This window comes from Triplophysa dalaica, chromosome 22 (assembly GCF_015846415.1).
Source record: "Triplophysa dalaica isolate WHDGS20190420 chromosome 22, ASM1584641v1, whole genome shotgun sequence".
Classification (NCBI taxonomy): domain Eukaryota; kingdom Metazoa; phylum Chordata; class Actinopteri; order Cypriniformes; family Nemacheilidae; genus Triplophysa; species Triplophysa dalaica.
The window spans coordinates 19,152,815-19,165,787 of NC_079563.1; the positions used below are offsets into that span (position 1 = coordinate 19,152,815).

Sequence of the window (12,973 nt, forward strand, 5' to 3'; positions counted from 1 at the left end):
GGTTCACTCAGTTCAAAACCTCCACAAATTAAGTTTAAAATCTCCACTACATATTGGTAAAAACTCCTGAAACTTAGTCAAAAAGTCACCATCAGAAGCATTGGTGGTTCAGTGGTAGAATTCTCGCCTGCCACGCGGGAGACCCGGGTCCGATTCCCGGCCAATGCATATCTATGAGCTTTCGAGGACACAAAGTTTAAAACCTCCTGAAATTATGTTCAAAATCTTGAGTAAAGGTTTGTAAAAACTGCTGAAACTTAGTCAAAAAATTGCCATCAGAAGCATTGGTGGTTCACTCAGTTCAAAACCTCCACAAATTAAGTTTAAAATCTCCAGTACAGATTGGTAAAATCTGTTGAAACTTAGTCAAAAGTCACCATCAGAAGCATTGGTGGTTCACTCAGTTCAAAACCTCCACAAATTAAGTTTAAAATCTCCAGTACAGATTGGTAAAAATTGCTGAAACTTAGTCAAAAAGTCACCATCAGAAGCATTGGTGGTTCACTCAGTTCAAAACCTCCACAAATTAAGTTTAAAATCTCCAGTACAGATTGGTAAGAACTGCTGAAACTTAGTCAAAATGTCACCATCAGAAGCATTGGTGGTTCACTCAGTTCAAAACCTCCAGAAATTAAGTTTAAAATCTCCAGTACATATTGGTAAAAACTCCTGAAACTTAGTCAAAAAGTCACCATCAGAAGCATTGGTGGTTCAGTGGTAGAATTCTCGCCTGCCACGCGGGAGACCCCGGTCCGATTCCCGGCCAATGCATATCAATGAGCTTTCGAGGACACAAAGTTTAAGACCTCCTGAAATTGTGTTCAAAATCTTGAGCAAAGATTTGTAAAAACTGTTGAAACTTAGTCAAAAGTCACCATCAGAAGCATTGGTGGTTCACTCAGTTCAAAACCTCCACAAATTAAGTTTAAAATCTCCAGTACAGATTGGTAAAAACTGCTGAAACTTAGTCAAAAAGTCACCATCAGAAGCATTGGTGGTTCAGTGGTAGAATTCTCTCCTGCCACGCGGGAGACCCGGGTCCGATTCACGGCCAATGCATATCAATGAGCTTTTGAGGACACAAAGTTCAAAACCTCCAGAAATTAAATTCAAAATTTCCAGTACAGATTGGTAAAATCTGTTGAAACTTAGTCAAAAGTCACCATCAGAAGCATTGGTGGTTCAGTGGTAGAATTCTCTCCTGCCACGCGGGAGACCCGGGTCCGATTCACGGCCAATGCATATCAATGAGCTTTTGAGGACACAAAGTTCAAAACCTCCAGAAATTAAATTCAAAATTTCCAGTACAGATTGGTAAAAACTGCTGAAACTTAGTCAAAAAGTCACCATCAGAAGCATTGGTGGTTCAGTGGTAGAATTCTCGCCTGCCACGCGGGAGACCCGGGTCCGATTCCCGGCCAATGCAGATCAATGGATTTTTGAGGTCACAAAGTTTAAAACCTCCACAAATTAAGTTTAAAATCTCCAGTACAGATTGGTAAAAACTGCTGAAACTTAGTCAAAAAGTCACCATCAGAAGCATTGGTGGTTCAGTGGTAGAATTCTCGCCTGCCACGCGGGAGACCCGGGTCCGATTCCCGGCCAATGCATATCAATGAGCTTTTGAGGACACAAAGTTCAAAACCTCCAGAAATTAAATTCAAAATTTCCAGTACAGATTGGTAAAATCTGTTGAAACTTAGTCAAAAGTCACCATCAGAAGCATTGGTGGTTCAGTGGTAGAATTCTCGCCTGCCACGCGGGAGACCCGGGTCCGATTTCCGGCCCATGCAGATCAATGGATTTTTGAGGTCACAAAGTTTAAAACCTCCAGAAATTAAGTTTAAAATCTCCAGTACAGATTAGTTAAAACTGCTGAAACTTAGTCAAAAAGTCACCATCAGAAGCATTGGTGGTTCAGTGGTAGAATTCTCGCCTGCCACGCGGGAGACCCGGGTCCGATTCCCGGCCAATGCATATCAATGAACTTTCGAGGACACAAAGTTTAAAACCTCCTGAAATTAAGTTTAAAATCTCCAGTACAGATTAGTTAAAACTGCTGAAACTTAGTCAAAAAGTCACCATCAGAAGCATTGGTGGTTCAGTGGTAGAATTCTCGCCTGCCACGCGGGAGACCCGGGTCCGATTCCCGGCCAATGCAGATCAATGGATTTTTGAGGTCACAAAGTTCAAAACCTCCACAAATTAAGTTTAAAATCTCCACCACAGATTGGTAAAAACTGCTGAAACTTAGTCAAAAAGTCACTATCAGAAGCATTGGTGGTTCAGTGGTAGAATTCTCGCCTGCCACGCGGGAGACCCGGGTCCGATTCCCGGCCAATGCATATCAATGAGCTTTTGAGGACACAAAGTTCAAAACCTCCAGAAATTAAATTCAAAATTTCCAGTACAGATTGGTAAAATCTGTTGAAACTTAGTCAAAAGTCACCATCAGAAGCATTGGTGGTTCAGTGGTAGAATTCTCGCCTGCCACGCGGGAGACCCGGGTCCGATTCCCGGCCAATGCAGATCAATGGATTTTTGAGGTCACAAAGTTTAAAACCTCCAGAAATTAAGTTTAAAATCTCCAGTACAGATTAGTTAAAACTGCTGAAACTTAGTCAAAAAGTCACCATCAGAAGCATTGGTGGTTCAGTGGTAGAATTCTCGCCTGCCACGCGGGAGACCCGGGTCCGATTCCCGGCCAATGCATATCAATGAGCTTTCGAGGACACAAAGTTTAAAACCTCCTGATATTGTGTTCAAAATCTTGAGCAAAGATTTGTAAAAACTGTTGAAACTTAGTCAAAAGTCACCATCAGAAGCATTGGTGGTTCACTCAGTTCAAAACCTCCACAAATTAAGTTTAAAATCTCCACTACATATTGGTAAAAACTCCTGAAACTTAGTCAAAAAGTCACCATCAGAAGCATTGGTGGTTCAGTGGTAGAATTCTCGCCTGCCACGCGGGAGACCCGGGTCCGATTCCCGGCCAATGCATATCTATGAGCTTTCGAGGACACAAAGTTTAAAACCTCCTGAAATTATGTTCAAAATCTTGAGTAAAGGTTTGTAAAAACTGCTGAAACTTAGTCAAAAAATTGCCATCAGAAGCATTGGTGGTTCACTCAGTTCAAAACCTCCACAAATTAAGTTTAAAATCTCCAGTACAGATTGGTAAAATCTGTTGAAACTTAGTCAAAAGTCACCATCAGAAGCATTGGTGGTTCACTCAGTTCAAAACCTCCACAAATTAAGTTTAAAATCTCCAGTACAGATTGGTAAAAATTGCTGAAACTTAGTCAAAAAGTCACCATCAGAAGCATTGGTGGTTCACTCAGTTCAAAACCTCCACAAATTAAGTTTAAAATCTCCAGTACAGATTGGTAAGAACTGCTGAAACTTAGTCAAAATGTCACCATCAGAAGCATTGGTGGTTCACTCAGTTCAAAACCTCCAGAAATTAAGTTTAAAATCTCCAGTACATATTGGTAAAAACTCCTGAAACTTAGTCAAAAAGTCACCATCAGAAGCATTGGTGGTTCAGTGGTAGAATTCTCGCCTGCCACGCGGGAGACCCCGGTCCGATTCCCGGCCAATGCATATCAATGAGCTTTCGAGGACACAAAGTTTAAGACCTCCTGAAATTGTGTTCAAAATCTTGAGCAAAGATTTGTAAAAACTGTTGAAACTTAGTCAAAAGTCACCATCAGAAGCATTGGTGGTTCACTCAGTTCAAAACCTCCACAAATTAAGTTTAAAATCTCCAGTACAGATTGGTAAAAACTGCTGAAACTTAGTCAAAAAGTCACCATCAGAAGCATTGGTGGTTCAGTGGTAGAATTCTCTCCTGCCACGCGGGAGACCCGGGTCCGATTCACGGCCAATGCATATCAATGAGCTTTTGAGGACACAAAGTTCAAAACCTCCAGAAATTAAATTCAAAATTTCCAGTACAGATTGGTAAAATCTGTTGAAACTTAGTCAAAAGTCACCATCAGAAGCAATGGTGGTTCACTCAGTTCAAAACCTCCACAAATTAAGTTTAAAATCTCCAGTACAGATTGGTAAAAACTGCTGAAACTATGTCAAAAGTCACCATCAGAAGCATTGGTGGTTCACTCAGTTCAAAACCTCCAGAAATTAAGTTTAAAATCTCCAGTACAGATTGTTTAAAACTGCTGAAACTTAGTCAAAAAGTCACAATCAGAAGCATTGGTGGTTCAGTGGTAGAATTCTCGCCTGCCACGCGGGAGACCCGGGTCCGATTCCCGGCCAATGCATATCTATGAGCTTTCGAGGACACAAAGTTTAAAACCTCCTGAAATTATGTTCAAAATCTTGAGTAAAGGTTTGTAAAAACTGCTGAAACTTAGTCAAAAGTCACCATCAGAGGCATTGGTGGTTCAGTGGGAGAATTCTCGCCTGCCACGCGGGAGACCCGGGTCCGATTTCCGGCCAATGCAGATCAATGGATTTTTGAGGTCACAAAGTTTAAAACCTCCAGAAATTAAGTTTAAAATCTCCAGTACAGATTAGTTAAAACTGCTGAAACTTAGTCAAAAAGTCACCATCAGAAGCATTGGTGGTTCAGTGGTAGAATTCTCGCCTGCCACGCGGGAGACCCGGGTCCGATTCCCGGCCAATGCATATCAATGAGCTTTCGAGGACACAAAGTTTAAAACCTCCTGAAATTAAGTTTAAAATCTCCAGTACAGATTAGTTAAAACTGCTGAAACTTAGTCAAAAAGTCACCATCAGAAGCATTGGTGGTTCAGTGGTAGAATTCTCGCCTGCCACGCGGGAGACCCGGGTCCGATTCCCGGCCAATGCAGATCAATGGATTTTTGAGGTCACAAAGTTTAAAACCTCCACAAATTAAGTTTAAAATCTCCACTACAGATTGGTAAAAACTGCTGAAACTTAGTCAAAAAGTCACCATCAGAAGCATTGGTGGTTCAGTGGTAGAATTCTCGCCTGCCACGCGGGAAACCCGGGTCCGATTCCCGGCCAATGCATATCAATGAGCTTTTGAGGACACAAAGTTCAAAACCTCCAGAAATTAAATTCAAAATTTCCAGTACAGATTGGTAAAATCTGTTGAAACTTAGTCAAAAGTCACCATCAGAAGCATTGGTGGTTCAGTGGGAGAATTCTCGCCTGCCACGCGGGAGACCCGGGTCCGATTTCCGGCCAATGCAGATCAATGGATTTTTGAGGTCACAAAGTTTAAAACCTCCAGAAATTAAGTTTAAAATCTCCAGTACAGATTGGTAAAAACTGCTGAAACTTTGTCAAAATGTCACCATCAGAAGCATTGGTGGTTCACTCAGTTCAAAACCTCCAGAAATTAAGTTTAAAATCTCCAGTACAGATTGGTAAAAATTGCTGAAACTTAGTCAAAAAGTCACCATCAGAAGCATTGGTGGTTCACTCAGTTCAAAACCTCCACAAATTAAGTTTAAAATCTCCAGTACAGATTGGTAAGATCTGCTGAAACTTAGTCAAAATGTCACCATCAGAAGCATTGGTGGTTCAGTGGTAGAATTCTCGCCTGCCACGCGGGAGACCCGGGTCCGATTCCCGGCCAATGCAGATCAATGAGCTTTCGAGGACACAAAGTTTAAAACCTCCTGAAATTATGTTCAAAATCTTGAGTAAAGGTTTGTAAAAACTGCTGAAACTTAGTCAAAAAATCCCCATCAGAAGCATTGGTGGTTCAGTGGTAGAATTCTCGCCTGCCACGCGGGAGACCCGGGTCCGATTCCCGGCCAATGCATATCTATGAGCTTTCGAGGACACAAAGTTTAAAACCTCCTGAAATTATGTTCAAAATCTTGAGTAAAGATTTGTAAAAACTGCTGAAACATAGTCAAAAAGTCGCCATCAGAAGCATTGGTGGTTCAGTGGTAGAATTCTCGCCTGCAACGCGGGAGACCCGGGTCCGATTCCCAGCCAATGCAGATCAATAGATTTTTGAGGTCACAAAGTTTAAAACCTCCAGAAATTAAGTTTAAAATCTCCAGTACAGATTGGTAAAAACTGCTGAAACTTTGTCAAAATGTCACCATCAGAAGCATTGGTGGTTCACTCAGTTCAAAACCTCCAGAAATTAAGTTTAAAATCTCCAGTACATATTGGTAAAAACTCCTGAAACTTAGTCAAAAAGTCACCATCAGAAGCATTGGTGGTTCAGTGGTAGAATTCTCGCCTGCCACGCGGGAGACCCGGGTCCGATTCCCGGCCAATGCATATCAATGAGCTTTCGTGGACACAAAGTTTAAGACCTCCTGAAATTGTGTTCAAAATCTTGAGCAAAGATTTGTAAAAACTGTTGAAACTTAGTCAAAAGTCACCATCAGAAGCATTGGTGGTTCACTCAGTTCAAAACCTCCACAAATTAAGTTTAAAATCTCCAGTACAGATTGGTAAAAACTGCTGAAACTTAGTCAAAAAGTCACCATCAGAAGCATTGGTGGTTCAGTGGTAGAATTCTCGCCTGCCACGCGGGAGACCCGGGTCCGATTCACGGCCAATGCATATCAATGAGCTTTTGAGGACACAAAGTTCAGAACCTCCAGAAATTAAATTCAAAATTTACAATACAGATTGGTAAAATCTGTTGAAACTTAGTCAAAAGTCACCATCAGAAGCAATGGTGGGTCACTCAGTTCAAAACCTCCACAAATTAAGTTTAAAATCTCCAGTACAGATTGGTAAAAACTGCTGAAACTATGTCAAAAGTCACCATCAGAAGCATTGGTGGTTCACTCAGTTCAAAACCTCCAGAAATTAAGTTTAAAATCTCCAGTAGAGATTGGTAAAAACTGTTGAAACTTAGTCAAAAGTCACCATCAGAAGCATTGGTGGTTCACTCAGTTCAAAACCTCCAGAAATTAAGTTTAAAATCTCCAGTACAGATTGTTTAAAACTGCTGAAACTATGTCAAAAGTCACCATCAGAAGCATTGGTGGTTCACTCAGTTCAAAACCTCCAGAAATTAAGTTTAAAATCTCCAGTAGAGATTGGTAAAAACTGCTGGAACTTAGTCAAAAAGTCACCATAAGAAGCATTGGTGGTTCAGTGGTAGAATTCTCGCCTGCCACGCGGGAGACCCGGGTCCGATTCCCGGCCAATGCATATCAATGAGCTTTCGAGGACACAAAGTTTAAAACCTCCTGAAATTGTGTTCAAAATCTTGAGCAAAGATTTGTAAAAACTGTTGAAACTTAGTCAAAAGTCACCATCAGAAGCATTGGTGGTTCACTCAGTTCAAAACCTCCACAAATTAAGTTTAAAATCTCCAGTACAGATTGGTAAAAACTGCTGAAACTTAGTCAAAAAGTCACCATCAGAAGCATTGGTGGTTCAGTGGTAGAATTCTCGCCTGCCACGCGGGAGACCCGGGTCCGATTCCCAGCCAATGCATATCAATGAGCTTTTGAGGACACAAAGTTCAGAACCTCCAGAAATTAAATTCAAAATTTACAATACAGATTGGTAAAATCTGTTGAAACTTAGTCAAAAGTCACCATTAGAAGCAATGGTGGTTCACTCAGTTCAAAACCTCCACAAATTAAGTTTAAAATCTCAAGTACAGATTGGTAAAAACTGCTGAAACTTAGTCAAAAAATCACCATCAGAAGCATTGGTGGTTCACTCAGTTCAAAACCTCCAGAAATTAAGTTTAAAATCTCCAGTACAGATTGTTTAAAACTGCTGAAACTATGTCAAAAGTCACCATCAGAAGCATTGGTGGTTCACTCAGTTCAAAACCTCCAGAAATTAAGTTTAAAATCTCCAGTAGAGATTGGTAAAAACTGCTGGAACTTAGTCAAAAAGTCACCATAAGAAGCATTGGTGGTTCAGTGGTAGAATTCTCGCCTGCCACGCGGGAGACCCGGGTCCGATTCCCGGCCAATGCATATCAATGAGCTTTCGAGGACACAAAGTTTAAAACCTCCTGAAATTGTGTTCAAAATCTTGAGCAAAGATTTGTAAAAACTGTTGAAACTTAGTCAAAAGTCACCATCAGAAGCATTGGTGGTTCACTCAGTTCAAAACCTCCACAAATTAAGTTTAAAATCTCCAGTACAGATTGGTAAAATCTGTTGAAACTTAGTCAAAAGTCACCATCAGAAGCATTGGTGGTTCACTCAGTTCAAAACCTCCACAAATTAAGTTTAAAATCTCCAGTACAGATTGGTAAAAATTGCTGAAACTTAGTCAAAAAGTCACCATCAGAAGCATTGGTGGTTCACTCAGTTCAAAACCTCCACAAATTAAGTTTAAAATCTCCAGTACAGATTGGTAAGAACTGCTGAAACTTAGTCAAAATGTCACCATCAGAAGCATTGGTGGTTCACTCAGTTCAAAACCTCCAGAAATTAAGTTTAAAATCTCCAGTACATATTGGTAAAAACTCCTGAAACTTAGTCAAAAAGTCACCATCAGAAGCATTGGTGGTTCAGTGGTAGAATTCTCGCCTGCCACGCGGGAGACCCCGGTCCGATTCCCGGCCAATGCATATCAATGAGCTTTCGAGGACACAAAGTTTAAGACCTCCTGAAATTGTGTTCAAAATCTTGAGCAAAGATTTGTAAAAACTGTTGAAACTTAGTCAAAAGTCACCATCAGAAGCATTGGTGGTTCACTCAGTTCAAAACCTCCACAAATTAAGTTTAAAATCTCCAGTACAGATTGGTAAAAACTGCTGAAACTTAGTCAAAAAGTCACCATCAGAAGCATTGGTGGTTCAGTGGTAGAATTCTCTCCTGCCACGCGGGAGACCCGGGTCCGATTCACGGCCAATGCATATCAATGAGCTTTTGAGGACACAAAGTTCAAAACCTCCAGAAATTAAATTCAAAATTTCCAGTACAGATTGGTAAAATCTGTTGAAACTTAGTCAAAAGTCACCATCAGAAGCATTGGTGGTTCAGTGGTAGAATTCTCTCCTGCCACGCGGGAGACCCGGGTCCGATTCACGGCCAATGCATATCAATGAGCTTTTGAGGACACAAAGTTCAAAACCTCCAGAAATTAAATTCAAAATTTCCAGTACAGATTGGTAAAAACTGCTGAAACTTAGTCAAAAAGTCACCATCAGAAGCATTGGTGGTTCAGTGGTAGAATTCTCGCCTGCCACGCGGGAGACCCGGGTCCGATTCCCGGCCAATGCAGATCAATGGATTTTTGAGGTCACAAAGTTTAAAACCTCCACAAATTAAGTTTAAAATCTCCAGTACAGATTGGTAAAAACTGCTGAAACTTAGTCAAAAAGTCACCATCAGAAGCATTGGTGGTTCAGTGGTAGAATTCTCGCCTGCCACGCGGGAGACCCGGGTCCGATTCCCGGCCAATGCATATCAATGAGCTTTTGAGGACACAAAGTTCAAAACCTCCAGAAATTAAATTCAAAATTTCCAGTACAGATTGGTAAAATCTGTTGAAACTTAGTCAAAAGTCACCATCAGAAGCATTGGTGGTTCAGTGGTAGAATTCTCGCCTGCCACGCGGGAGACCCGGGTCCGATTTCCGGCCCATGCAGATCAATGGATTTTTGAGGTCACAAAGTTTAAAACCTCCAGAAATTAAGTTTAAAATCTCCAGTACAGATTAGTTAAAACTGCTGAAACTTAGTCAAAAAGTCACCATCAGAAGCATTGGTGGTTCAGTGGTAGAATTCTCGCCTGCCACGCGGGAGACCCGGGTCCGATTCCCGGCCAATGCATATCAATGAACTTTCGAGGACACAAAGTTTAAAACCTCCTGAAATTAAGTTTAAAATCTCCAGTACAGATTAGTTAAAACTGCTGAAACTTAGTCAAAAAGTCACCATCAGAAGCATTGGTGGTTCAGTGGTAGAATTCTCGCCTGCCACGCGGGAGACCCGGGTCCGATTCCCGGCCAATGCAGATCAATGGATTTTTGAGGTCACAAAGTTCAAAACCTCCACAAATTAAGTTTAAAATCTCCACCACAGATTGGTAAAAACTGCTGAAACTTAGTCAAAAAGTCACTATCAGAAGCATTGGTGGTTCAGTGGTAGAATTCTCGCCTGCCACGCGGGAGACCCGGGTCCGATTCCCGGCCAATGCATATCAATGAGCTTTTGAGGACACAAAGTTCAAAACCTCCAGAAATTAAATTCAAAATTTCCAGTACAGATTGGTAAAATCTGTTGAAACTTAGTCAAAAGTCACCATCAGAAGCATTGGTGGTTCAGTGGTAGAATTCTCGCCTGCCACGCGGGAGACCCGGGTCCGATTCCCGGCCAATGCAGATCAATGGATTTTTGAGGTCACAAAGTTTAAAACCTCCAGAAATTAAGTTTAAAATCTCCAGTACAGATTAGTTAAAACTGCTGAAACTTAGTCAAAAAGTCACCATCAGAAGCATTGGTGGTTCAGTGGTAGAATTCTCGCCTGCCACGCGGGAGACCCGGGTCCGATTCCCGGCCAATGCATATCAATGAGCTTTCGAGGACACAAAGTTTAAAACCTCCTGATATTGTGTTCAAAATCTTGAGCAAAGATTTGTAAAAACTGTTGAAACTTAGTCAAAAGTCACCATCAGAAGCATTGGTGGTTCACTCAGTTCAAAACCTCCACAAATTAAGTTTAAAATCTCCACTACATATTGGTAAAAACTCCTGAAACTTAGTCAAAAAGTCACCATCAGAAGCATTGGTGGTTCAGTGGTAGAATTCTCGCCTGCCACGCGGGAGACCCGGGTCCGATTCCCGGCCAATGCATATCTATGAGCTTTCGAGGACACAAAGTTTAAAACCTCCTGAAATTATGTTCAAAATCTTGAGTAAAGGTTTGTAAAAACTGCTGAAACTTAGTCAAAAAATTGCCATCAGAAGCATTGGTGGTTCACTCAGTTCAAAACCTCCACAAATTAAGTTTAAAATCTCCAGTACAGATTGGTAAAATCTGTTGAAACTTAGTCAAAAGTCACCATCAGAAGCATTGGTGGTTCACTCAGTTCAAAACCTCCACAAATTAAGTTTAAAATCTCCAGTACAGATTGGTAAAAATTGCTGAAACTTAGTCAAAAAGTCACCATCAGAAGCATTGGTGGTTCACTCAGTTCAAAACCTCCACAAATTAAGTTTAAAATCTCCAGTACAGATTGGTAAGAACTGCTGAAACTTAGTCAAAATGTCACCATCAGAAGCATTGGTGGTTCACTCAGTTCAAAACCTCCAGAAATTAAGTTTAAAATCTCCAGTACATATTGGTAAAAACTCCTGAAACTTAGTCAAAAAGTCACCATCAGAAGCATTGGTGGTTCAGTGGTAGAATTCTCGCCTGCCACGCGGGAGACCCCGGTCCGATTCCCGGCCAATGCATATCAATGAGCTTTCGAGGACACAAAGTTTAAGACCTCCTGAAATTGTGTTCAAAATCTTGAGCAAAGATTTGTAAAAACTGTTGAAACTTAGTCAAAAGTCACCATCAGAAGCATTGGTGGTTCACTCAGTTCAAAACCTCCACAAATTAAGTTTAAAATCTCCAGTACAGATTGGTAAAAACTGCTGAAACTTAGTCAAAAAGTCACCATCAGAAGCATTGGTGGTTCAGTGGTAGAATTCTCTCCTGCCACGCGGGAGACCCGGGTCCGATTCACGGCCAATGCATATCAATGAGCTTTTGAGGACACAAAGTTCAAAACCTCCAGAAATTAAATTCAAAATTTCCAGTACAGATTGGTAAAATCTGTTGAAACTTAGTCAAAAGTCACCATCAGAAGCAATGGTGGTTCACTCAGTTCAAAACCTCCACAAATTAAGTTTAAAATCTCCAGTACAGATTGGTAAAAACTGCTGAAACTATGTCAAAAGTCACCATCAGAAGCATTGGTGGTTCACTCAGTTCAAAACCTCCAGAAATTAAGTTTAAAATCTCCAGTACAGATTGTTTAAAACTGCTGAAACTTAGTCAAAAAGTCACAATCAGAAGCATTGGTGGTTCAGTGGTAGAATTCTCGCCTGCCACGCGGGAGACCCGGGTCCGATTCCCGGCCAATGCATATCTATGAGCTTTCGAGGACACAAAGTTTAAAACCTCCTGAAATTATGTTCAAAATCTTGAGTAAAGGTTTGTAAAAACTGCTGAAACTTAGTCAAAAGTCACCATCAGAGGCATTGGTGGTTCAGTGGGAGAATTCTCGCCTGCCACGCGGGAGACCCGGGTCCGATTTCCGGCCAATGCAGATCAATGGATTTTTGAGGTCACAAAGTTTAAAACCTCCAGAAATTAAGTTTAAAATCTCCAGTACAGATTAGTTAAAACTGCTGAAACTTAGTCAAAAAGTCACCATCAGAAGCATTGGTGGTTCAGTGGTAGAATTCTCGCCTGCCACGCGGGAGACCCGGGTCCGATTCCCGGCCAATGCATATCAATGAGCTTTCGAGGACACAAAGTTTAAAACCTCCTGAAATTAAGTTTAAAATCTCCAGTACAGATTAGTTAAAACTGCTGAAACTTAGTCAAAAAGTCACCATCAGAAGCATTGGTGGTTCAGTGGTAGAATTCTCGCCTGCCACGCGGGAGACCCGGGTCCGATTCCCGGCCAATGCAGATCAATGGATTTTTGAGGTCACAAAGTTTAAAACCTCCACAAATTAAGTTTAAAATCTCCACTACAGATTGGTAAAAACTGCTGAAACTTAGTCAAAAAGTCACCATCAGAAGCATTGGTGGTTCAGTGGTAGAATTCTCGCCTGCCACGCGGGAAACCCGGGTCCGATTCCCGGCCAATGCATATCAATGAGCTTTTGAGGACACAAAGTTCAAAACCTCCAGAAATTAAATTCAAAATTTCCAGTACAGATTGGTAAAATCTGTTGAAACTTAGTCAAAAGTCACCATCAGAAGCATTGGTGGTTCAGTGGGAGAATTCTCGCCTGCCACGCGGGAGACCCGGGTCCGATTTCCGGCCAATGCAGATCAATGGATTTTTG

The 12,973-nt window shown here is 41.3% G+C and overlaps 1 protein-coding gene and 29 non-coding genes across 30 annotated transcripts in view; 29 read left to right on the forward strand and 1 right to left on the reverse strand.

Moving 5' to 3' along the window:
* The window catches only part of lrrc75bb (leucine rich repeat containing 75Bb), a 108,854-nt gene that overhangs the window by 71,748 nt on the left and 24,133 nt on the right, over window positions 1–12,973 (reverse strand). The gene's annotated exons all lie outside the window — the stretch shown is intronic.
* On the forward strand, window positions 98–168 carry trnag-gcc (transfer RNA glycine (anticodon GCC)). The gene has a single exon. It is a non-coding gene; the product is annotated as a tRNA-Gly (tRNA).
* Window positions 1,356–1,426, forward strand: trnag-gcc (transfer RNA glycine (anticodon GCC)). Its single transcript has one exon. It is a non-coding gene; the product is annotated as a tRNA-Gly (tRNA).
* trnag-gcc (transfer RNA glycine (anticodon GCC)) lies at window positions 1,540–1,610 on the forward strand. Its single transcript has one exon. It is a non-coding gene; the product is annotated as a tRNA-Gly (tRNA).
* trnag-gcc (transfer RNA glycine (anticodon GCC)) lies at window positions 1,907–1,977 on the forward strand. Its single transcript has one exon. It is a non-coding gene; the product is annotated as a tRNA-Gly (tRNA).
* Window positions 2,091–2,161, forward strand: trnag-gcc (transfer RNA glycine (anticodon GCC)). The gene has a single exon. It is a non-coding gene; the product is annotated as a tRNA-Gly (tRNA).
* On the forward strand, window positions 2,275–2,345 carry trnag-gcc (transfer RNA glycine (anticodon GCC)). The gene has a single exon. It is a non-coding gene; the product is annotated as a tRNA-Gly (tRNA).
* On the forward strand, window positions 2,458–2,528 carry trnag-gcc (transfer RNA glycine (anticodon GCC)). Its single transcript has one exon. It is a non-coding gene; the product is annotated as a tRNA-Gly (tRNA).
* trnag-gcc (transfer RNA glycine (anticodon GCC)) lies at window positions 2,642–2,712 on the forward strand. The gene has a single exon. It is a non-coding gene; the product is annotated as a tRNA-Gly (tRNA).
* trnag-gcc (transfer RNA glycine (anticodon GCC)) lies at window positions 2,930–3,000 on the forward strand. Its single transcript has one exon. It is a non-coding gene; the product is annotated as a tRNA-Gly (tRNA).
* Window positions 4,213–4,283, forward strand: trnag-gcc (transfer RNA glycine (anticodon GCC)). Its single transcript has one exon. It is a non-coding gene; the product is annotated as a tRNA-Gly (tRNA).
* On the forward strand, window positions 4,580–4,650 carry trnag-gcc (transfer RNA glycine (anticodon GCC)). Its single transcript has one exon. It is a non-coding gene; the product is annotated as a tRNA-Gly (tRNA).
* On the forward strand, window positions 4,764–4,834 carry trnag-gcc (transfer RNA glycine (anticodon GCC)). The gene has a single exon. It is a non-coding gene; the product is annotated as a tRNA-Gly (tRNA).
* On the forward strand, window positions 5,525–5,595 carry trnag-gcc (transfer RNA glycine (anticodon GCC)). Its single transcript has one exon. It is a non-coding gene; the product is annotated as a tRNA-Gly (tRNA).
* trnag-gcc (transfer RNA glycine (anticodon GCC)) lies at window positions 5,709–5,779 on the forward strand. The gene has a single exon. It is a non-coding gene; the product is annotated as a tRNA-Gly (tRNA).
* trnac-gca (transfer RNA cysteine (anticodon GCA)) lies at window positions 5,893–5,963 on the forward strand. Its single transcript has one exon. It is a non-coding gene; the product is annotated as a tRNA-Cys (tRNA).
* On the forward strand, window positions 6,182–6,252 carry trnag-gcc (transfer RNA glycine (anticodon GCC)). Its single transcript has one exon. It is a non-coding gene; the product is annotated as a tRNA-Gly (tRNA).
* On the forward strand, window positions 7,070–7,140 carry trnag-gcc (transfer RNA glycine (anticodon GCC)). The gene has a single exon. It is a non-coding gene; the product is annotated as a tRNA-Gly (tRNA).
* trnag-gcc (transfer RNA glycine (anticodon GCC)) lies at window positions 7,855–7,925 on the forward strand. Its single transcript has one exon. It is a non-coding gene; the product is annotated as a tRNA-Gly (tRNA).
* Window positions 9,112–9,182, forward strand: trnag-gcc (transfer RNA glycine (anticodon GCC)). Its single transcript has one exon. It is a non-coding gene; the product is annotated as a tRNA-Gly (tRNA).
* Window positions 9,296–9,366, forward strand: trnag-gcc (transfer RNA glycine (anticodon GCC)). Its single transcript has one exon. It is a non-coding gene; the product is annotated as a tRNA-Gly (tRNA).
* Window positions 9,663–9,733, forward strand: trnag-gcc (transfer RNA glycine (anticodon GCC)). Its single transcript has one exon. It is a non-coding gene; the product is annotated as a tRNA-Gly (tRNA).
* On the forward strand, window positions 9,847–9,917 carry trnag-gcc (transfer RNA glycine (anticodon GCC)). Its single transcript has one exon. It is a non-coding gene; the product is annotated as a tRNA-Gly (tRNA).
* Window positions 10,031–10,101, forward strand: trnag-gcc (transfer RNA glycine (anticodon GCC)). Its single transcript has one exon. It is a non-coding gene; the product is annotated as a tRNA-Gly (tRNA).
* trnag-gcc (transfer RNA glycine (anticodon GCC)) lies at window positions 10,214–10,284 on the forward strand. Its single transcript has one exon. It is a non-coding gene; the product is annotated as a tRNA-Gly (tRNA).
* On the forward strand, window positions 10,398–10,468 carry trnag-gcc (transfer RNA glycine (anticodon GCC)). The gene has a single exon. It is a non-coding gene; the product is annotated as a tRNA-Gly (tRNA).
* trnag-gcc (transfer RNA glycine (anticodon GCC)) lies at window positions 10,686–10,756 on the forward strand. The gene has a single exon. It is a non-coding gene; the product is annotated as a tRNA-Gly (tRNA).
* On the forward strand, window positions 11,969–12,039 carry trnag-gcc (transfer RNA glycine (anticodon GCC)). The gene has a single exon. It is a non-coding gene; the product is annotated as a tRNA-Gly (tRNA).
* On the forward strand, window positions 12,336–12,406 carry trnag-gcc (transfer RNA glycine (anticodon GCC)). The gene has a single exon. It is a non-coding gene; the product is annotated as a tRNA-Gly (tRNA).
* trnag-gcc (transfer RNA glycine (anticodon GCC)) lies at window positions 12,520–12,590 on the forward strand. The gene has a single exon. It is a non-coding gene; the product is annotated as a tRNA-Gly (tRNA).